The sequence below is a fragment of the Leopardus geoffroyi genome, chromosome D4 (assembly GCF_018350155.1).
Source record: "Leopardus geoffroyi isolate Oge1 chromosome D4, O.geoffroyi_Oge1_pat1.0, whole genome shotgun sequence".
In the NCBI taxonomy this organism is placed as follows: Eukaryota; Metazoa; Chordata; class Mammalia; order Carnivora; family Felidae; genus Leopardus; species Leopardus geoffroyi.
The window spans coordinates 26,451,389-26,474,381 of NC_059342.1; the positions used below are offsets into that span (position 1 = coordinate 26,451,389).

The following is a 22,993-nucleotide window of genomic DNA, read 5'->3' on the forward strand; positions in this document are numbered from 1 at the left end:
ACGACATGGGCATCAGATCGTTTCCTCCTGCCCTTTGGTTATGCAATAGCCAGGGAGCCCTTGGTCGCCTCCCAAATGGCCACCATGGCACTCCCAGCATTCTGCAGCAATTCGTCCTGGGTGCTATTTACAAACTCTTTCATGAAAAGTCTTCCTTCCAAAGAGCAGTTGAAACCAGAGTCTTCCTTCTCATTATTACATTGTACATATGAATTTTAATTGCTCTTCATCCCAAAAGGCAAAAATGCTGCCTTCCACATGGGATCTCATACTCAATCCTTGAAAAGACTGGGGAAATTTCACCTACCCAGCCAGCTTTGTGTTCCATTTAATTAGAAAAGAACCCTGGACATCTGAGCTAAAGGAACCCAAGCATTTACTGGAGCGGGGGAGGTATGTTTTCATTCACATCCATCTCCTGCCTCCACTTCCATGCAGGTAGCTGGGCTTTTGTGCTTCCAGAATGGAGTGAAATTTATATAGATGGGCAGGAGAAATGAAGGAAGCTTCTGGAAGACAGCTCTTTCATTCTTTTATGAAAGCCTGAGTCCTTGATGAGATTGAGGTAGGCAGTTCAGAGGGAATGGTCTCAGGCATTCCAAAGGCAACTGGAGAGAAGTTTTGCTTTTGCAGGAAAAGAAAGGCAGAAAGAAGAAATGAGGTGGCCCTGAGTTGGCCAATGTGGTGGACGGCCGCTGGGTTTCCACCCACAGCTGGCTTCCTTAAGTTCATTGAGAGGCAATTGAGGGGAGGGGTCTACCTCAGAAACCCTTAGGAAAACTTTTCCTGTCCCAAGCATACCTCCGAGCTAGCAAGAACCCTGGAAGTCAGACACACTTGCATAGGCTTAGACTCCAAGCATCAGAGAGACATTGGAGCATCAGTTTCATGTAAGACCGGCTTTTTCTCCATAAGGACATTTGCATGGTCCTGGAAAAGGGTGGGAAAAGAATAATGACACCTGAGATTGAATTTTGTATGAGACCAGTGGAATGAGTCAGGTATGATATGACTTCAAATAAGTCAAGATTTATGACAGGCATTTATTTCGCGCATGCCTTTGGAGCCTAAGATTCATACCCATTATACTTCATCTTTTTTTCCATTCTTTACTTTGTACAACTAAATAATTAATTGCCTTGATAGCCTATCAATATGGCTTTCTTTAATTGTTAAATGGGTGTTAATAATTCAAAAATCGACTGGTGACCTTCCAACACCCCTGGGATTTTTGTAGGCCTCAGACCTCTTTGAAGGTCTGTCATTCTGGAATCCAGAGTCAGCTAAAAGCTTTCTGGTTTTGTCCGCTCTCTAGAAGGCATCCTGATCACCAGTAAGGTCTTGGGGTTAAATGGAAGACAAGAGTTCAAGGATTTTGAAGCTCTGATTCAATTATAGCAAATGTGTGTGAGAGAATCAGATATGTCACTGTTGAGTGCACTCACCCAGACCTCGAGGACATCTTTCTTTTTTTTTTTTTTTAAATAAGCTGGAAAACTCTCCAGTCACTGGAGAAATCTCCCTCCTGGGATTTGGGGTTTCACTAAACCCTTGTACTCAATTTAACCCCCATTTCAAGCAGAAATAGGTGAGAATGAATGAGTACTATGGTTAAATATAGGCTTCCAGTCGGTCAGCTGGCCTTTTGCTTCGTCCAGTTTTTCCCCCAGGAGATGCTCTGTTGTTGAGGCAGCGGGGGAGAGTGGTAGCTAGAAGTTGAGCAGTGCCTCCTGCTGTGAATTCTTACTAGATTTTCTAACGCTCATGTGGTCTGTGTGGAACTCTAACCACTTCAGTACGGATTCTTGCGACAGAAGTCATTGTGCCCACTGGGTCTAAATTGTACAATTTTTAGGATGTCAAGTATCTTAAAACATAATAAAATAAAACCCCCCTCACAAAGAAAGAAAGGGCAAGAATCTTGTCTAAGACCAGTGAGGATGGCTAAGGAGAAAACTGGGGCAGGAACAGAGCCCCAGTCTGGTGCTCTTTCCCCATCACGGGCTTTTCGATTTGTCACGAATACCTTCTACTTCATTTCTACCCTGTTCTCTGATTCTCAGAGATCTGCTTTTTTTTTTTTTTTCTTGCTTGAATCTAATTTTCTCTGTGGCATTTTGGGAACCCTCCAGTAACTGCGCATCAGCAGGAAGATTATTTTAAGCTGAAAAAATCTTGCTATTCTGCAAGCTCTGAATATCATTAATTTCCATATGTTCTGAGTGGTTATTAAACGTTTTTCATGTGTTTTTATCCCTGACATCATTTCCTTCTTGCGTTCTCTGCTGACTGGGACAGTATCACCTATCCAGGTAAAATGTTCTATCGCTTTAGTGCCCTTCTGTTCTTAAACGATATTTGACACATGATACCTGGGTTCTCTGCCGCATAAATGGCTCCGAGCCAGACTCAATTTGCTGCTTTCATCAAACTATTTGTCAGCCTTTGAAGTCGGGACATACAGTATTACTCATTTGTGATGTCACTGCGCTAGGCAGAATTTTAGAAATTAAATACTCTAAATATTCATGATGAAGAACATTTTTGGTCAAATACCAAAAATTGCCCAAATTAGTTGTGGCAGTGACTGCTGAAATGAAGTGATACCTAGTTCTGAGGTTCTGTCTAAAAGCTTGGCTCCCATCTCCCAAGCGAATGGAGCACCGGGCCTGTGCATCTCTCAGGTGACAGCATACCGTGCTCTTCCCAGAATGCAAAAGATGTTAGGCAGGCCTGAGGTTTTCCCGTGTAATAATCAGAGAGTTTAGGGACAGACATAACCACGAAAGGGATCACCAATTCTTATCCCAGAGACCTCCGAGGGTGAGCCAAGAGAGCCAATTTCAAGAATCTCTAGGGGCTCCTGGGTGGCTCAGTTGGTTAAGCATCTGACTTCAGCTCAGATCATGATCTCACAGTTGGTTTGTAAGTTCGAGCCCCGCGTTGGGCTCGCCTTGGCAATGCGTAGCCTGCTTAGGATCCTCTCTCTGCCTTGCTCCCACTTGCTGTCTCTATCTCAAAATAAGTAAACCTTAAAAAGAATTTTAAGAATCCCTAATTGAAACAACTACTTCAAAGGTGTATGCGCACTGCTTTGCTCATTGCAGAGTTGTTCCCAGTAGCCAAGACATAGAAACAACCTAAGTGTCCATCAACAGATGAATGGATAAAGAAAATGTGGTATACGTACCCGAAGAAATATCACTCAGCCCTAAAAAGGAAGGAGCTCTTGCCAATTGCAACAACATGGATGGACTCGAGGGCAGTATGCTGGGTGAGGTAAGTCAGACAGAGAGAGAAAAATACTGTATGATCTCACTTATATGTGGAATCTAAAAATGCCAAACTCACAGAAACCGAGAGTAGGGTGGGCGGCTGCCAACGGCTGGGGAGCGAGAGAGAGGAGATGTCAGTCACAGGGTACAAACTTCCAGTTAGAAGATAAATAAGTTCAGTACACTAACTCTACTTAACAAGACTGTCTTATGTGCTTGAAAGTTGCTGAGAGAGTAGATCTTAAATAATTTCACCACAGCATCAAAAAAAAAAAAAAAAAAAAAAAGGTAATTACATAAGGCAATGGAGATGTTAACTAACCTTATTGTGGTAATCGTTTCACAATACTTAAGTTCATTAAATCATCACATTGTACACCTTGAATTTACACAATGTTAGCTCTATCTCTACAAAGCCGGGGGGAAAAAAAGAAAAAAGGTGTAAAAAAGAAAGGTAAACTTCCTTTGGGGGAAAAGAAAAAGAATTCCCAAAGAAGGACTACACCATGTCACCAACTAGGTAACGAGGGCAAGATACCCTTGCAGGGAAAGCACATGGTGAAACTTTAAGAGCCTGGGATATAAATCACCTTGGCACAAAGACAAAGTGGGCCAGTGGTCATGCTTCCTGCCAAAGGGCTCATGTCCAGGTTTCTGGAATGGATGAGATGCACCTCAGATGAAGGAAAACTGAAAAGCTTAAAAAGTATCCTCATTCTCCTGTATGAACAAATCACCTTTTTTCATTTTATGTGAAATAGACACATTAAGAATATTTCTACAACTTAGGGGCACCTGGGTGGCTCAGTCGGTTGAGCCCTCATCCGACTTCGGCTCAGGTCATGATCTCACGGCTCGTGAGTGTGAGCCCCGTGTCAGGCTCTATGCTGATGGCTCAGAGCCTGGAGCCTGCTTCATATTCTGGGTCTCCCTCTCTCTCTCTCTGCCCCTCTCCCACTCATGCTGTCTCTCTCTGTCTTTCAAAAATAAATAAACATTAAAAAAATTTTTTAAAAAGAATATTTCTACAACTTAAAAAGTATCACCAGTACAAGTGTTCCCATATAATCTTGTATGTGAATTATACTTCAATAAAAAAGAGAGAGAGAGCGAGTAAAGCATTCCTCAGTCCTTCCCTGTTTGTATACCACGATCCGTGTAATAAATCTCAATTAAGAGTTAGGGCTTGAAGGAGAAAACTCACCTCCTGGTAAATTAGTATGTATCCTTTTATCATCAGATAATTAAAGTTTAGTCCTTCACTACATTTCATATTTCAACTGCCTAGGAACCCACTACTAAAATTAGTGCTATGATAATAATAGCTATTATTAGCCGACGTTTATCATTTCATATATTATATAAGTTTCCATTTTTTTATCTGTGGTGTAAGAGCCTAATTACTTTTCTTTCTTTTATCGTAAGTCACCTCAAAGATACTTTGGCAGTAGGTAAGGTCTAAATAATAAATACATTACAAAATAATAATGACCATCTAGGGAAATACAATGATCCCAACTTACTTCCCACCTCTGATGTCCATCCAGGCCACACATCAGCTTCTACACACCGGGGCCCATAAAGTGAATCAACCCAACAAGGGTAGCTGGGTGCTTGCTGTAGGAATCCTAACCAGCCGGCCAGGGAAGTGAATGAGAAGGAAGGGAGAGTGAGACACAGATTTCCACCCAAGCCAGCGTGGTTGTTGAAGCAGAAAGGAACAGCCAGAGTTGGACAGGAGCCGCCTCATCTACATAGAGGACTTCAGATTCACCACTTTTAGAAACATTTAAAGAGCTGAAGTTGAGGGAGTCTGGGTGTATCACACTGCCCACAATGTGGAATATGTCCAACAGAGGGATGTTCACGGATGCAATAGGAAAAGACAAGACGTTTGCCTGTACCTCAACTACATTCCTATTACAGACATGATTTCTGCTCAGAATGATCTGGAATTTTTAGAGCCCTGATTCTCCTCCCTTCCTTCCTTCCTTCCTTCCTTCCTTCCTTCCTTCCTTCATTCTTTCCTTCCTTCCTTCCTTCCTTCCTTCCTTGTCCCTTCTCTCTCTTTCTTGGGACAGAGCCAAATATCAGTGAGAAGAAGCTGTGGGTGGTCTATATGAGAGCCTAGCAGTTCTGCAGAATTCCGGACAGGCTGGCCAGCTTAGTATTCCAGAGTCAGGCACAAAGTCTGTGCTCAGCAGGGTATGTGGAATTGAACTGAGTCTTTTCCAAATGACCATAGAGATTACTGAACAACAATAGCAATGAAATCCACAAAACACTTGACAGTGTACCCATTCATTTGAAAACATTAACAAAACAGTGGTAGGGGTGGGGCAAGAATAAACCTTCCATATCTAGACCATTCAGATGGGAGTGCTCTATAAAGGTTCACTCATAAAGATGACCTTTGATTAGAAGGGTAAAAAAAAAAAAAAAAAAAAAACAGCATTTAACTCAGTTAACAAAGAGGATCTCTTTTACAAGCATAGATCAAATGCATTGCCTCATGTGAATTCAGATGTGCATATATCTCAGACTGACCCGTACAAGTTAGCATAGGTAGACCCAGAGAACAATTGCATCCGTCAGGCTAAAAGTGTGAAATGCAATGAGAGTCTTTATTAACCTGGGAAGGTGTTTATGCCCCTTGGAAGACACCCTTTGAATGGTTCCATCATCATTTAAACAAGTTATCTCTGGTCTCCCTCCAACTCCTTTGTGCTCTGTACAGTCAGTAACATAGATGCCATTACTTTTTAGGAAGAAAACTGCCTCCAGTATTAGTCTCCCAAGCTACAAATGTGATTTAAAACCTCTCAACCAGCACTTTATCCATGGTAAGATGCATTGCCTATCCCCTGAGAAGTCATGAGTGCAGTCTCCCTTTAAGGGCACTTAAAGTGGACTGAAATTGAATAATCTTTGTAATTTACAATGGCTATCTCCCTCTGGTATAGAATAAAGTTGGAGATGCAGAGAGCCCAGGGAATCAGAGCAAGCCAAAGGATTTGGGGTTTGGAGAAGAGCCCACCATCATTTCCACTCCTTATAACCACCCACCGTCAAGCCACAAATGAAAGAAAAGTATTTGTGCCCACAGATAATTTGAATGATTTCTCTGAATGTGAGTCATTTAGATGAAACATATGGAAACTCACTTTGGCAAAAATGAACGAGGGGAGGTAACGGGGAGCAGGAGGAAGAAAATCATCCATTTGACTAGATTACATCAAAAGCAAGGTTTTCTCAGGATGCCCCTTCCACATAACTCATATCCTCAATGAATTATTCCACATTTATAAAAACAGCTTATGCTCCATAGAAAGACTTTAAAAAATTGTCATGCTTCTTTTCACTTGGATTCAAAGGAGACAGAAGGAAATCTCTAGGCCTTAAATGTGATTACATTTCTATAATTTGGAGTACTGAATTTTTTCATTGGGCTGACTACTCTAATCAAAATAATAGGCATCCACCCAATCTACACTTCCTCCATTCCTTTGGTCCACCCTGTGGTGCGCAAGCTGTGCTCCTTGAGGACTTCGCCATTTGCCCGATTGTTAGACTGCAAAAAAACTGTACCAATACATAGACTAGTCATGATGGTAACTACTGGCCAAAACGTTGTGGCATGGATGAAGCCATTCATATCCTCAATATGATACCATCAACATACACGTGGGAGAGTGGTTCTACATAGTACTGTGCAGGATGCTGTGTCAATAAAATCTTGTAAGTCTGCCCCACCTTGATTTTCAGGAGCATACAATTTCTGGTGAAGCTGATAAAGTTACAGATCTAAGTCAGAAGTATTGCACCAGATATTTTGGCGCTTATCAAGGAAGTGGCTACTGAACATTTAATGTAGGATGTCTGGCAAAGGCTACCAGTGCCCCTTCCATGTCCCTTCTCTTTGTGTTTTGGATGACCCCCACCAGCAATTACCTGCCTCTCTGGACTTGAGAGTCTTCCCAGGCCCACAGAAGACCACTCAGCTCATGCGTGCAGGCCAGGGGTGCTGGGGAATTAGCACATCTCAGAAGTAGCCCTCAACCAATGACCAATGGCTGCTGGAGGGTAAATCCCTCAGCTCGTTCGTCTCTCAAGTGGGATAATTCTGAGCCTTGTGTTTTCCACTATTTCCTAGACTTTCCCTCCCAATATTACACTCCTGTTGCTCACGTTGATGACTGGTTTACTAATTCATCCTTTATTAACTGCCTTCCCATCATCCCTGGATCAATTTCCACGTCCCTGCCATCCCTGCCGATGTTCCCAAAGAGACTCTTTTGCACTGAATGTTTTGCCTGGGGTCAGCTTCTGAAAAGAACCCATATTAGGACAAAGTGAGTCCGTCCTTTAGATGTGGTCAGGAAATGCATCAGTGACAGCATAAAGAGAGGAAAATAGACATCTCTTCTATGATCAAACTTGAGGGGATTCATGGCTACGCCTGGGGGAGAGACACTGCTGGTCACCTACTTGACAGCAACTGTTCCTCCCTCCATAGTCAATAGAAACCAGTTTGGTTTGGCAGCTAAGCCACTTTCTAGGCCCCTGAGGATGAGCTGAGCTCAGTGCAGATCAAGCATGAACATCCCTTTCTCATTTGCTGATAATCTTTAGGTGAGGATAGTTGACGGAGTGCCAGCTCATGAGACATATGCAGGAATGTGCTGAGGAGTTCTTTTTCCTTCTATAAACAGAGCTGGAAAAGTAAAAGGCTCCATCTCTCTCTCTCTCTCTCTCTCTCTCTCTCTCCCTTTTGTCTTCATGTTCCTTCCTGTTTGAAGCACCATTGGGTGATACTTAGAGTAATTGTAGTCATCTTATATCCATGAGAAAAATGTTCTCAAGTTGCTAAACCAACCTCAGAACCACCTATCTCCACACTTCATTTATGTAAGATAAATGCTGGTTAAGACTTCTGTTACCTATACACCCATATTGTCCTGATTGATACAGATGCAATTCTAGAAGCCAGCTTAATGAAGAGGCAAGAAGTCTCAAATGTGGCAATGGAAAGAGAAAGTCCCATATTACACTTTTCCTGTGTACCATAGTTCACTTGAAACTTTTTAAATGAAACAGTCTGATATTAATATTCCATTTCTCTCCCAGGATACTCCCCTTTCTATGCAGGGTCAACCTACTCACCACAGCTTGCGGGCTTAGGCCTGCTTCTGCCTCTGCCTGAATTGCTGTCCCCACAGGTCCTCGTGGTACCATCTCTTGTTTCCTTCAGTCTCTGCTCAGTTGTCATCCCTTCAGGACAATCCCCTATATAATGGCACTACCCTGACCCTCATCATTTCCTCTCGAGGAAAGAGTGGATGGGGAACAATGTGATTTGCTCCATAAAGCAAGAAGGTTATTACCATCCTTATAATTGCTGTGTTAAAATTTGTGGGGTGGCCCAGAGTGACCACATTATCAAGAGCTAATGCTATGAATTCATGCACCATCAAAGAGACTGTCTGGCCAATGCAAGATCAGGAAGCCCATTCCTTGCCAATTATTTTTAAATTTTTTTTTAATGTTTATTTATTTTTGAGAGAGACAGAGACAGAATGCGAGTGGGTTGGGACAGAGAGAGAGGGAGACACAGAATCTGAAACAGGCCCCAGGCTCTGAGCTGTCAGCACGGAGCCCGATGTGGGGCTCGAACTCACGAGCTGCGAGATCATGACCTGAGCTGAAATCGGACGCTCAACCGACTGAGCCACCCAGGCGCCCCTTCCCTGCCATTTTTAAGGATGTCTACACGGAATTTGGGAATCCTTATTTTAAAGGCCTTTTAGTCACCTATCTATAGTAATCTTGTAGCTAATATTAAGAAATCATCTTTTTGGCTGGCAAATTTCTTGTCCAGAGCTTTTCTGCTTTCCTTTTGTTTTGAGTAGATGGGAAAATTTGGGTTATATGTCTTAATTGCCTTATTTTAAGATTGTCACCAAATCAGCTTTTTTCCCTCAGGAGGTAAAAGAGGAGAAGAATAGCTCTGAGCCAGTATGTCTAACCCTCTCCTTGAAATCTCTACTCGGAAGACACAGCACTACCATAACTATGGTAGACATATGCTAGTCCTAAAAGCTATTCACATGGCCCCAATCCTTGGCCTTCCTCTACCTGTAAAGGCAAGAAAGCTAAAATACTGGATTTTCAAAACTCCATTTAGCCAGAAGTGACCACAAAACTTAATTCAGGCCAATATGATGTAAGCCAAGTTCCTGGGTAGAGATTCCTCCCCAAATAAACAATAAAAATCTTTGTTGGAATAAACCCCTTCATTTTGTAGCCCTCCATGCAACTTTCTACTTGGAATGCAGGTATGAGGGCAGGGTCACAGCAGCCATCTGGAACCCATGAAGAAATAAGCAAAAGGGTAAAGGACTACCCAACATGGTAGGTAGACCAGAAAGCTGAAAAGAGCCTTACCATCCCTGAATTGTTGAACAGCTTTACAAGACTTAGACTGCACAGCCTTGGACCTCCCTGTCTTGTGACTCACATACATCCCTAGCTGTTTCAGCTATTCCAGGAGGGCTTTCTATTCTATGCAGCCGATCATTAATATAAAGACAGAGACTGACCTCATCAAACCCCCTCTCACCTGCCCCTTCTTCCAGTGTCTCTATCACAGTAAATGACACTGCCATCCTTTCGAGCCTATAGACCAAAACTCTGGGCATTATCCTTGACACTGTTCCCTCCTTCATGGCCACATCCAATCCATCACTGTCTGAACGTCCTGATCCAAGTCACCATCTTAACTGTTAGTTCCAGATACCACTGTATCTCATCAAAACAGCCTCCTTGCTTATCTCTTTGTCCATATGAAGGCCTCACTGTATCCAGTGTCCTTTTCAAAACACAAATCTAATCATTCACACACAAACTCACATACACACACACACACACACTCTCTCTCTCTCTCACACACACACACACTCACATACACATACGCCTGCTTAAAAGCCTTCAATGGTTCTCCATATGTCCTGTGATCATGATATAAATATTTAACATGGCCTAAAAGGCCCTTTGGGGTTTATCCCCAGCCCATGTCTCCAGCCCCAGCTTGTGCCAGCTCTCCTCTGAGTTTCAGCTTTCTGACCTTCATTTCTAAGAAGCTTCCTACTCCCTCCCTCCAAAAGGTCTTTGCACAGACTCTTTCCTCTGTATGGAAAACTTCTTTTGCCCCTACCCTTTGCTATTTGACTTCTGGAAAGTTCTTTTTGTTCATTCAGAACACAGTCCTGGCTCTTCAACCTCAGAGAATTCTTCTCTGGCCCAGCTCAGGAGTTAACCAAAGATCCTCTGTTTAACATGGCCACAGACCATCTTCCCTTTTGCAGACTCTCCAGTTGTAATTACGCATCCTTCGTGGGATCAGTTGTTTACTTGAGAACAGGGTCTCTGTCTGATTTTCAGCTTTACCTTTGATTGCATTCTCCATGCCAAATATGATGCCTACCACATAGTAGGCGCTCAATAAATACTTGTTGAACAAGGATTGAATGGAATGAAGCCATATAGCCCATTTGGTCAACCATCTCCTAAATAATTGATGAGTAACATTATATTATCTAATCAAAATGAAACTAAAAAAGATGATTGAGATAATACTAAAAAGATACAGAGCTTTACTGGGCCACAAACATTTGGCAAATTGCCAAATTTTGCCATCTCACCAACGGTATCTATGTCAGGCTCTGCATCATCTGACACATGGATGGACTAGGTTAAGCTGTGGTGTGGAGTGGGCACGTGCTCTGGACAGCCGAGGCCCCACTATGATATTGGTGGCCGTAAGACCTAATCCAGATTCACAGGTTCTGTTGCAAATATGTTCTAATTGGAGAAATAAGCTGTGGAAGAGGCCTTTCTCCTTTACCCCCAAGTAACTATCCACCGAAGATTCCTTAAACATGGGGGTGTGAGTCTCAAACCACTGACTGAAAAAAGAGGCCGCATGGGAACTTGCCCTCACCGATCAGAAACCCCCTCACCAGGCAACAATAAAAATGGTAAATGGGAAAATTGAAGACAGGGGGAAAAACTGACAGGAATGACGAGAAATTATATTGGTCTGGAGGGTCTCAGTTTTGAAAAGGTCAAGTTTTTCCTCAAGAAGGGGGTGCTCTTCCTTCCTTAATTGTTCTCCCAGTGATTGGATCACCAAGATGTGTAGATTCTCACTTTCCATCTAATTCATGTGACACAACCAAAGGAAGCACGGGGTGGGGAGACAGGTTGTGTTTTGTGGGAGAGAATAAACAGGTGTCTGGGTGGTGCCTAGAATCTAGGCAAGACCTTTATGTAGTGACCCTACCAGGGTGGTCAGAAAGGAGTGGAGAAAAACAGGATGAATGGTATGGCATGTAACATTTCCCTCCTCTTCCCCCCAGGCCCACCAAACTCCATTTTATTCTATTCCTTGTAAGAACAAAATTTTAGGGGTCAGAAGCCATGGATTTAAACCTCTAATCTGCCACAGATGACCTTTGTGATGCAGGCAGGTCATTTAATCTCTCTGATTCACATTTTTTTTCATTGGCAAATAGTAGGTGGAACCCAACTGGCAAATAAAGATGGACCCCAACACAGAATTGTCCAAGAATCAATAATATCATGTATGTGAAAGCCATGTGTACATTGCAAAGCTTATATCTTCACTAGCAAATTTAATTGGACTTCTCATTCCAGACTGTATTTACTGTATTTATATTTTTTCAAATTAAAATTATTTTATTTGTCCATAATTAAAATCAAGTGGATTATAAATATAATAGGGTGACTAAGAATATTGATTTTTTAGATAAAAAATAATTGCTTATTCAGCTTATTACGATTCTCTTTAGCTCATCTCTTTACTGTATTAGGACACCATAGAAGTATGCATTTATTCACCTCCGATGAAGGAAGATGATTCTCCCAAGGGCCACACCATAAACATTGGGCAGCTTTTCTGAAACTTGGTACCCTCTCTGTTGGCTCCCTCCTTCATACGACATTTCCTCAAATGCTTGTAGAACTTTTCTTCCCTAACCCTATTCAGTGGTACCTTGTAGAAAAAAAGGTGTCAGACTATCTCCAGAAGTATATTGCAGTTTCTACTCATAGGCACCAGCTGTTTACGATGTGACCTCCAAGAGCTTTCATGGTGGCTGGGAGAGATGTATTAGAGGCTTTCTTTGGGCAGGGGATTGGGACATCTTATGTGCAAATCTGTATTTGAGGATCCCAATCCCAATGAAAAGTGTGACTCCTCTGGTTGTAACATTACAGCCTATGTGGACACAAACCCAATGCCCCTGGAAACAACCCCAAATCCTCACCGCCACTGACTCATGGATAGCATTGAAAGTGCCCACATTTTCCCACAAGGTGATAAAAAAAAAAACCTGTGTGGGTCCCTGACCCTACAGTGACGAGAGTGTGCATGCATGTGTGTGTGTGTGTGTGTGTGTGTGTGTGTGTGTGTGTGTGATGTATTAGAATGTTTGCAGTTTGTCAAGAAATTTTATTGGCATTAGCTATCTTTTGCAAAGTGTTCAACTTCCCACTTTGGAGAAAGGACAGTACCAATGTTAATTATTGCAGAGCCCCTGTGAACAAATTGTGAAGCGACAATGGAGGTGCAGACAGAATTGTGTTTTGATTACCCAACTGCCACAAGTCACATATGCTGATGGCCAGAAATCTCACTATTTGATCATCTGGATTGATTGAGAAGACTCCTAATTCAGAGGTGTGGAGGTAGGAGGATCTTTCCTGACCTTGCCATTTCCCATCCCAAAAACTAACGCTGAGTTTGAGGTTGAGAGATCAAACAGTATCTTCCTGCTGGCTAGCATGACCCTCTTGGAAAAAGATTCCAGTCTGCTCACGAGAGAACTCCAAAGCATCTGAAGTCCACTGGAACACTCCAGTAATGAAAACACAGCACCACTAGTACTTTTCAAAGTGCTAGAATGGACATAAAGAAGAACTAACCCAATCGCCTCTTTATGCAGGTGAGGAAGCTGAGCCCCTGAGCAAGGTTGGAGAGATGCAGAGAGGTAAACCCAGTCTCCCGTTTCCAGACAGGTCCTTTCTCACTGGACCGTGCTAGGTCTGCCGAGTTACAGCTGTAAAGGGTCACTTTACACGTCTCACAGAGAAGTGCTCACTGCTTTCGATCTCTAGGTTCTGCGGGTCCCTCTCGGAGCCGTATTTCATACCCCATCTCCTTTCTGTCTCAGTCAGCTTGGACGGCCATTTAAAAAAAATCATAGGCTGAGAGGCTGAAACAACATAAATTTATTTTTCTACAGTTTTGGAGGCTAGAATTCCAAGACCAAGGAGTGTATATAGCATCTACTGAGGGCTCTCTCCTTGGGTTTTCACTCAGCCACCTTCTCATATGGCTTTTTCTCTGTTGGTGCATGCAGAGAGAAAGAGACCTCTTCACCCTCTTCTTATGAGGCCCCCAAACCTACCAGATTAGTACCTGACCTTCAGACCCCATTGAACCTTAATTATCTCTTAAGAGCCCTGTCTCCAAATACAATGACAATGGGGGTTAGGGACTTCATTGTATGCCTTTTGGGGGGACACAATTCAGTCCATAGGATTTTGCATCCTTCTACTCAAGAATCTAATTTTGCAACGCTTGAACTTCAACTAGGCATTTGAAGAACATCAAATTGTACTAAGACTATCATTTATGGTTTCCAAATACAGCCACAGCAGGACAAATGCTACAACCCTTATCCTATAACAAGCAAGGTATTCCCTTCACGCAACACACACAATCCCGATCTACTATGTCTAAGTAACGTGAGTCCTGAGCATCTGTTTTGCATGAATAAAGGAAACAAATAATTCAGTATACCATGTCTTAACTTTAATAACGTCCAGATAGACTACAGCAAGATTGATGTACTATGAACTTGCTTTAAGTGGGACTCAACCCACATTGTTTTCACTAGTCACCAGGCAGCCAATTAAATACCAACCAGCCAGCGAGCTGTTTGCCAGGACAGAGGCCAGGCAACCTCATTACCGATAAGGTTAATTTAATCAGTTACTTTTGCTAAGTGCCTGTGAGTCACTCCCAAAATTTAAAACACAAATACAAAACATGAGTGGAAGCATTTCCTACGTGGGTATCATTCCTCATGCCTCTCTCTGCCCACCCATTTCCCCTCACCTGCCTAATCACCCCTGTGTACTGACAACCAGCATTTTTTTTTTTAATGAGACTTAAGCTTAGGAGCCTCAAAACCAGGAACAGCAAGATGTGCCCTCTTTTGTATATTTGCAAATCTGATACAGCTGCATGCATTTGTGTGCTATAAGAAGAGTCCTCTGAGCCCACAACTGGAAGGTGTTCTCATGTTGGGAGCTCCGCAAAAGAAAGGAAAAAGAAAGAGAAAGTTTAACTCTAAAGCAGGAAACAATCTGTGCTGCGGCTGGTGGCATCCAGAGATGGGCAACCCGGAAGAAGCACTGTGTGTGTGCACAGGTGTCTGGGACTCTGCAATCTGTCCGGTTGGGCATACTGGACATGGAGGCTGAACCACTGGGTCTCCCCCTTCCTCTTCTGCATACCTCAGGGGAACTTCTCTCACAAACTACAGACTCTGGCCAATGGCTGAAATATACACCTTTTTTCTCATAGGCGTCAAGGAAAGCACAATATGACCATAACGTTAAGTCTCTGAGAAGCCAAAAACTGAAATTCGAGTGGGCTGGCCAGCATTACACCGATGGCCTTCTTACTTCTTCCAGGCCAGGATGGTCAAGGCCAACCCTGACTTTTTTGCAGTTAAATGGTGATGCTCACAGTGAGGCTTAGGCCCAGGTGTGGATGTAACGGGGAGAAACTTAGCATGTCTGACTCCATATTGCTTCTGTTACCCTTACTGCTGTGACTTATAGCTTAGAAACTTCTGCTTAGCCCTGCACATAGGCATGTTAATCATTGAAGGAAGTTTGGTGACAGCTAAGATTTCCAAAAACCACTCTTTGCCCAAAACCTACATCGCCCAAGAAGATAAATATGTACAGAAACAATAATGTTATGTTTAAGATTTAGAGAAATGGCATGAACAGATCCTATACTCAAAGATCAACTGACCAAGGACAGAAAAGTTCCAAAACCTGCCTTGCACCCTTGTGGGCGCCTGACTGGCTACAGACCTCAGTCACCTCTTGACCCCAGCTCCCTCCCACTCCCCCCCTTTCCTAACATCAAAGTTCATGCTGAGGAGAGATGATTCTTTACGACAACAGTCCATCATCTCAGTTTGCTGACTTTCCAAATAAAGTCACTTTCCTATCCCAACACTTTCCTACCCCCTCTACTTATCAGCCTGTCATGCGGCAAACAGAATGAGCTAGTACTCCGTTACGTGAATAAGGATATTTAGCGATAAAGACGTAATGCATGCAAATGCATTCACTATAGAAAAGTAACAGTATTGGTCAACAACCATCCTAATGGCTGCTTTACAAAGTTAAATTAGAATGGGATATTTTGAAGCTGTATCTGAGATAAGACCTTTCATTGAAATAAACCACAGATTTAAAATAAAACAGATTGCAGATTTGAGATTAAGTGATTAAGGACTAGGAGAAAAGGTGGACAAGTATTATATGACCTAAGGATGGGGGAGGCATCTTTAAGTATGATACCAATGGCAGAGGTCACAACAGTCACAGCTGTGACTGCCCAAAAAATAAAAGCAATCAAATAAAAGAAAAAAAAGCCCAAAAGAGTAACCCCCAAAACAGCAACAAAAGTCACTATCGTAAACAAGTAGTACATCAACAAAATTGAAAGCCAACAGCTAATGAAGAAAACATGTTGATAACAGAAAACAACCAAAGTATGCTTACGTACACAAAGTAGTTAAAATTCAGTAAGAACCCTGGTGTGATCTCATACCAATGACTGTTTTCTTGAGCAGTAGACAGCGCCCACCTCAGTGCACATTGCCACCCCATGGCTGACTTGATGGGGCTGGACATGAACTCTCTTCTTTTGTCAACTATGGCTGACAGTATTATTTATCCACCTTCGTGGATGATGATTACAATGAGCACCACCCATCTCTAAGAACAGTTTAAGGGCTGGTGCAAAGGCAAAGAATTAGGAGGGCAGTCCAATGAAAATAACAGCAACTTTGAAAATGTCTGTACAAGCGATGAATTCCCTTGGCGGCTTTGAAATAACAACACCTGTGACTGGTGGTTAAAGGGTGGTTCGGGGCTCATGCATATTAATGGGCAGCACTTAGTGCTGGAGGAAGAGGCCGAGTCAGAAGACAAAGAAGAGAAGCGAAATTCCTAAATGTATCTGGAAAACAATCAGCCCTTGGAAGTGGTGGCAAGGTTCCACACCAAAAATCAAACTTGCTATCGAAGGTGACGATGATCATAATGAAGGAGGAGGTACAGGTGGAGGAGGAGAAGGAGGGAGAGAAGAAGAAGTAGGAGGAGGAGGAGGAGAAGTGGAGGAAGAGGAGGAGGAGGAGAAAAAGGAAGAGTGGAGAAAACACTCCAGTGAAGAAATTGATATGAGATACTCTAGCCAAAAATGTACAAAAATCAAACCAGAATGGAAAAGACTCAAAACCGTGAACATCAAGATCAAAAGGTCAAGAATTCTCAAAAAAAAAAAAAAAAAAAGAAAAGAAAAGAAACTAAGAAAAAAACTTCTAACACATCAAACGGACCTAGTTCTGTAGAAGACATTAAAGCAAAAATGCAAGCAAGTATGGAAAAAGGTGATTCTCTTTCTAAAGTGAAAGCCAAGCTCATCAATTATATGAGGAACTGCTTCTGGATGACTGATCCAGAGGCTATTTAAGATCTCTGGCAGTAGAGGACGTTTCTTTAGGAAAAAAGCTTAAACGGTTTGTTAAAATTTTCCATCTCATTTTATCTCTGTTAACACTTGATATCTGGCTGTCCTTTTTATAATGCAGAGTGAAAACTTTCCTTACTCTGCCTGATAAATGTGGTCCAGCTTGCGTTGCCAATACGTTGTCCAAAATGCCTGTTTAGTTTTTAAAGGCAGAACTCCACCTTTTGCTTGGTTTTAAATATGTGTGGAATGCTACAGCAGAACATAATAGTAGGGATGGATGGTCAGACAAGTTGGAAAACGGTGGAGAAACAAAATCATATGTGTGAAATAAACTCGGTTTTTTAATAGAGTTAAAAAAATCAATGAGAAAAAGATGAGCAAGCACCTCAGTGGAAAAAATAAGTCAAAGGAGGGCGCCTGTGTGGCTCTTGTCAGTTAAGAGTCCAACTTCGGCCCAGGTCACGATCTTGCAGTTTGTGAGTTCAAGCCCCGCATCGGGCTGTCTGCTGTCAGCACAGAGCCTGCTTTGGATCCTGTCTCCCTCTCTTTCCGCTACTCTCTCTCTCTGTCCCTCTGTCTCTCTCTCAAAAATAAATAAACATTAAAAAAAATAATAAAAACATTTCTTTAAAAAAATAAATAAAATAATAGTCAAAGGACATGAGCGGGCAATTTACAAACACAGACACCCAAATATTTTTTAATATGTCCTTCCTAACCGGAAAAAGTGAAAAATATAAACACGCGCAATTTTTCATTGATCAGATCGGCCATTCAAAAAAAAGAAATAATGAAACCCAGTGTTTGGAAAAAATGTGGGGAACCCCATAAACCAGGTGGGAATGACAGTTGATGCAGTTTTTTCCAGGTTGACAATTTGACACCAGGAATCAAATTCCTAAAATTTCCATCCCATTTGACACTGGAATTCCAAACTTAACCTAGGGAAAGCATTGTGGATAAGCACAAACTGAAGCTAAAACATCCATCAGAGAGAGAAATAATATCGGGTACATTAACTAAACATACCATGGAGCACTCAGCAGTGATTTAAAATTACATTGGGAAGCTATTAAGTTTTGAGGTAAGTGTCTAAACAGTTTGATCCTATACTTATAACCATATAATATATACACATAAATACATAAGTAATAGATATAGAAAAAGACTAAAGGAATATAAGTAGATGTCAGTGGTGGCTATCTAGAATGAGATCATAGATGACACTTATTTTGTTCTTTTTGCTTTTCCATTGGTCCTAAATTTTCTTCAGGTAACATGTAGCTTTCTATACCAATAAACAACTTGTTTTTTAAAAATAGAATTTTAGAGGAAAACCCAAGAGTACAACAGGCTTATATTTCTCCCACCAAACTAAATGGCTTTCACTTAACTGCTTCCAAAGATCACGCTGCCTCTCTCTCCCCCCGATCTGCATCCAACTTTGTAATAATTTCCTTCACATCATGAAAAAATTATCCAAAACCCCAAGCTCACTCATCCAATTAACTCTCTACCTCTTCCATACTCAATATTCAATTAACATCGAATCATTTCAAGTCTTGCTATTTTAAAACCTGCCCTGGCTAATCTGTTTTTTTTTTTTTTTTTAAACGATCAGCCCTTCTTTCTACTTCCGAGCCTTCAAAAATATCTGAGGACAAGAGAATGTTTGTAGACAAGTCACTCTTTGTTCTGTGCAGAGATACTTCACCGACCCTCCGGTGTCCATTCTCTAGAGTGTAATGGGGGTGGAAAACAACTTAGAAGCTTCTAGCCTATAGCAGGAGGTGTGCCGCAGAGAGCAGAGCATGACGGGTGTGACATGAAAATACCAGACACAGGTCAAGGCACAGGTCCTTCTAAAAATGCATCACCCCGCACGGTTGGGTAGGAGGCCGTGCGGGCTGGGGTTCCGAACGGACTCTGCAGACAGCAACTGGTCTGATTTTGGACAAGCAGTTCAACTACTCTGGGCATCAGCTACATCATTTCCAAAACTATGACTTTATTTCTAAGGTGACTTTGAGACTGACGGACATTTACATCCTTTTTCCTAGCCAGTCAGTTAACTCTGTATGATCACAAAATCGCCCTGCAAGTAGTCTGCAGCCCAGGATCACTACAGACCCATTTTGCTTCCTCACTGTGTACACTGAAGATATTCAGCCTATGTCGTAGTTCCAACATTCATTACATCTCGCAACAATAGATTGCTTCGGTCATGTTCCTCTGGTTTCTCCATCCTTCATTTTCTCCCCTCTTCCATTGTCCCTCGTTGATTCAGGCTACATGGGAGGCCTTTTATTTATCTCTGTAGACTGAGGATCGGCCTTTTAGTTTTTTAAGCTGAGGGAAGTTAGTCATTTGAAAGATTTTAATCTATTACAGCTTATTACATATGTTATTCTTTCAAGGTTAAGAGAGAGGCAGTCAGACAACAGAAGGGCAAGGATTATAAAAAGTATCACATAAGCGGCCCAAGAATGGGACTAACTTCCTATAAAGCTGGCAAACACCAACACTGTTCCCAAACTAAAGCAAAGACGGTCTCCCTGACCCCCTGACCCAGGACAAAATAGATCTAATAAACTCCAAATGCCGGCAGGGGTGTGGGGAAATGGGGTCACTCATACATCACTGGTGGAAAGGCACAATGGCATAGCCACTCTGTAAAAGAGTGAACCGCACTTATCGTATGGCCTCTCAATGGCACTTGTGGGCATTTATGCCAGAGAAATGGAAACCTGTGTTCACATGAAACCTGTACACAGAGGTTCAAAGCAGGTTTATTCACAACATCCCCAAGCAGGAACCAACCGAAAGGTCCTTCAGTGGATGAACAGTTAAAGAAGAACATGGATACATCAAAACCGTGAAATACCCCTCTGCGATAAAAAAGCAACAAACGATCGATGGACACAACTTGGATGGATCTCAAGGGAGTTATGCTGCATGAAAAAAATTCTCAAAAGGTTACACTTACATGATTTCACTTATACCACATTCTTAAAATGACAAAATTATCGAGATGGACAACGGCTTGATGGTTGCCAGGATCGGAGGTGGATGGGGGGGTAGGAGGTGGCTGTAGCCAGAAAAGGTAGCAGGAGGGATCCCTGCAAAGAAGCTGTCCTGTATCTTCAGTGCAGTGGTGACCAAAATACACAGAGCTGAATATACACAAATGAGTGCATGCAAAGCTGGTGGAATCCAAATAAGATCAGTCTCATCAACATTACTTTCCTGACTTTGACAATGATGGTGCAAGATGTTGAGGGAGAGACAGAGAGGGAAAGATCAACGACAACAGCACATGTGTGGACAATAAAGAACTAGAATCAACTTACAGTGTTGTATTTTCCCTGTAAAGTCTTCCTCTCAAACAGAAATGCAAATCTGTCCTATAGTCCACATTCCCTGAAATTTTAAATTACTCCTAACTTTGGGTGTTCTACTTTGTGGTGGTTGTCATGGTGATGCTTTAAAGAAGAGGAGAACCACAAAGTGGTGTACAAAGATCCTACTTTCTCTAAGGAGCTAGGATAGGATCCCCTGAGTGGGCTCCCCACGCACATGGGATGGTCGGCCTCAGAGCTTACCTGCAGACAGAATTACCAGGGAGTGGACACTTCCGTGTCAACCCGGAAGCCATGAAGACAAGAGCTGGCGGGTGACACCACAGTTTCCTTCCCTGCAGTGGGACGAACCTGAGGTGATTCATCTCTGAAAGGATCCTCGGCAGAAAGAAATCTCATGTTGCCCACAGCACCCATCTGCTCACGGCCATGCCTTTTATTGGCTTTTCCTTCTCTCCTGCTTCCCTCTCCCCTCACTCTCATTCCATCCCCCGAGCAAACTACTCGAACCCAACTCCTTATCTCAGGGTCTGCTTTCGGAAGGACCCAAATCCAGATATCCACAGTGAGGATACCTGGATGCAGACTGCAAGGCCTGTCTCGAACAGCTGAGCTTTACTTTCCCTCGTCAATACCAGAATTTAAAATATATATATGTATATATATACATATATATACGTATATGTGTATATATATACATATATATTTTTTTTTTTAACCTGCTACAGATTTCATGGAGATGTGACAAAATACAATTTGTTTATTCAAGACAGATGACAACACCCTCAGGTAAATATAGTCTTGGCCATTTCCGAAGCACCTCTCCCATGTCCCCAGCAACAAATATGAACACTGGCCATGAGGCTGTTTAACAACTAACTACAAAGCCCTTTTCATGCCGGTTAGAGTCACTGAAGCGACTTTGCATTCAGCACACACATCTGTAGAAAACTGCGATACGGTGTTCTAGATTCTGGAAGAAGACCAAAGAGTGTCCTGGGCCCACAACTCCAGTAAGTCCACCAAAAGAGCTGAGGTGTTGGCCAGTTCCCAAGAGGTCACATAAGTGACTTAGGAGAGTCAACTTAAAGAAAACTCTGGTCTGAAAAATTTTTTAAAGGGAAAGATTCTTTGAGATCCTGAAAACCATGCTAAGTATAACCCACCTGGACTACTAACCAGCCATAGTCGTATTGGTAATACCTTGAAACATTCTCCTTGGAATCATTGGAATTCACCCGGCTGGGTGGCTCAGCCGGTTAAGTGTCCGACTTCGGCTCTGGTCATGATCTCGAGGTTCGTGGGTTCGAGCCCCGCGTCGGGCTCTGTGCTGACAGCTCAGAGCCCGGAGCCTGCTTCGGATTCTGTGTCTCCCTCTTTCTCCGCCTCTCCTCCACTTGTTCTCTCTCTCTCTGTCTCTCTCAAAAATAAATAAACATTAAAAAAATAAATGAATAAAGTTTATTTATTTTGAGAGAGAGTGAGTGCACACGCAGGTGGGAGCGGGGGAGGGGCAGAGAGAGGGGATGAGAGAGAATCCCAAGCAAGCTCCACACTGACAGTGTGGAGCCTCACCCAGGGGTTCAATCTCACAAACTGTGAGTTCATGACCTGAGCCAAAATCAACATTTGGATGTTTAACTGTCTGAGCCACCCAGTTGCCCCTGCCACCATTTTCAACGGTTCTGCTATAAATATGCTTGTGTCTGTGTAGCATCCAGTTAAATAAGCAAGTATCTAAATATACCTTTAAAGGCTTGGGAGACAGAGTGGCTGAAAGGAAAACGGATGGGGACTGGGAACATTTAGAACCCAGCCCTGCCTGCCACTGGGGAGTGGCACGTAGGAGGAGCAAATGTGGCCACAGCCCTTGAACTTCTAGCCTCTCTGTTTACTTATCAGCAAAATGAAGGGTTGGGATTAGACGAGAAAGAAAAACCATGCTCTGTTCCAGCTCGACAAGTCTGTGATTCTAGGCAGTGTTTTTGTTTAGGAGAGGATCTGCTAACAGTATTAATACCCATGCACTGATTCATTTAACAACTCCTAAGCATCCTCTGTGTGGCAAACACTGTGTAAGGGACAGCAAATGTCACCACGCATGAGCAGACGGGCCTGCCCCAGCCTTTGACACGGCTCAGATTCTCACCTCTATGCTTCCCATCATCCAGGCTTCATTTGCTCCAGATTCAATGTCTCGGGAGCCAGTGTCCATCAGGCCAAGCTTCGGTCATGTGCTCGTCCCCAGGCTCTGTGACAAAACAGAGAAAGAATGTGGTCTCTGTCAACTTTCATGGAGGCAGGCAGCAGGAAGTGGCTGTCACCAAGAATGGCCCACCCACCCAGATGACACGCAAAGCAAACTGCCCCGGTAGGAAACCAGAGGACTCAAAGGAAGAGGGGGATTTGAATCTTGGATGACACACGTCCCCCACATCTGCCTCCCTGAGCTCTCTGACACCCAACGCACAAACATATGTGTGCGTATGCGC

The 22,993-nt window shown here is 42.7% G+C and overlaps 1 long non-coding RNA gene and 1 pseudogene across 1 annotated transcript in view; one reads left to right on the plus strand and one right to left on the minus strand.

Annotated features, from left to right (window-relative positions):
- Positions 1-4,968, minus strand: part of LOC123592600 — a 35,522-nt gene extending 30,554 nt beyond the window's left edge. Inside the window, exon 1 of the long non-coding RNA XR_006709863.1 lies at positions 4,799-4,968. This is a non-coding gene — a long non-coding RNA (uncharacterized LOC123592600). The remainder of the gene's footprint in view (positions 1-4,798) is intronic.
- Positions 4,969-12,916: 7,948 nt separating this feature from the next.
- LOC123592693 lies at positions 12,917-17,286 on the plus strand (annotated as a pseudogene).
- Positions 17,287-22,993: the final 5,707 nt, after the last annotated feature.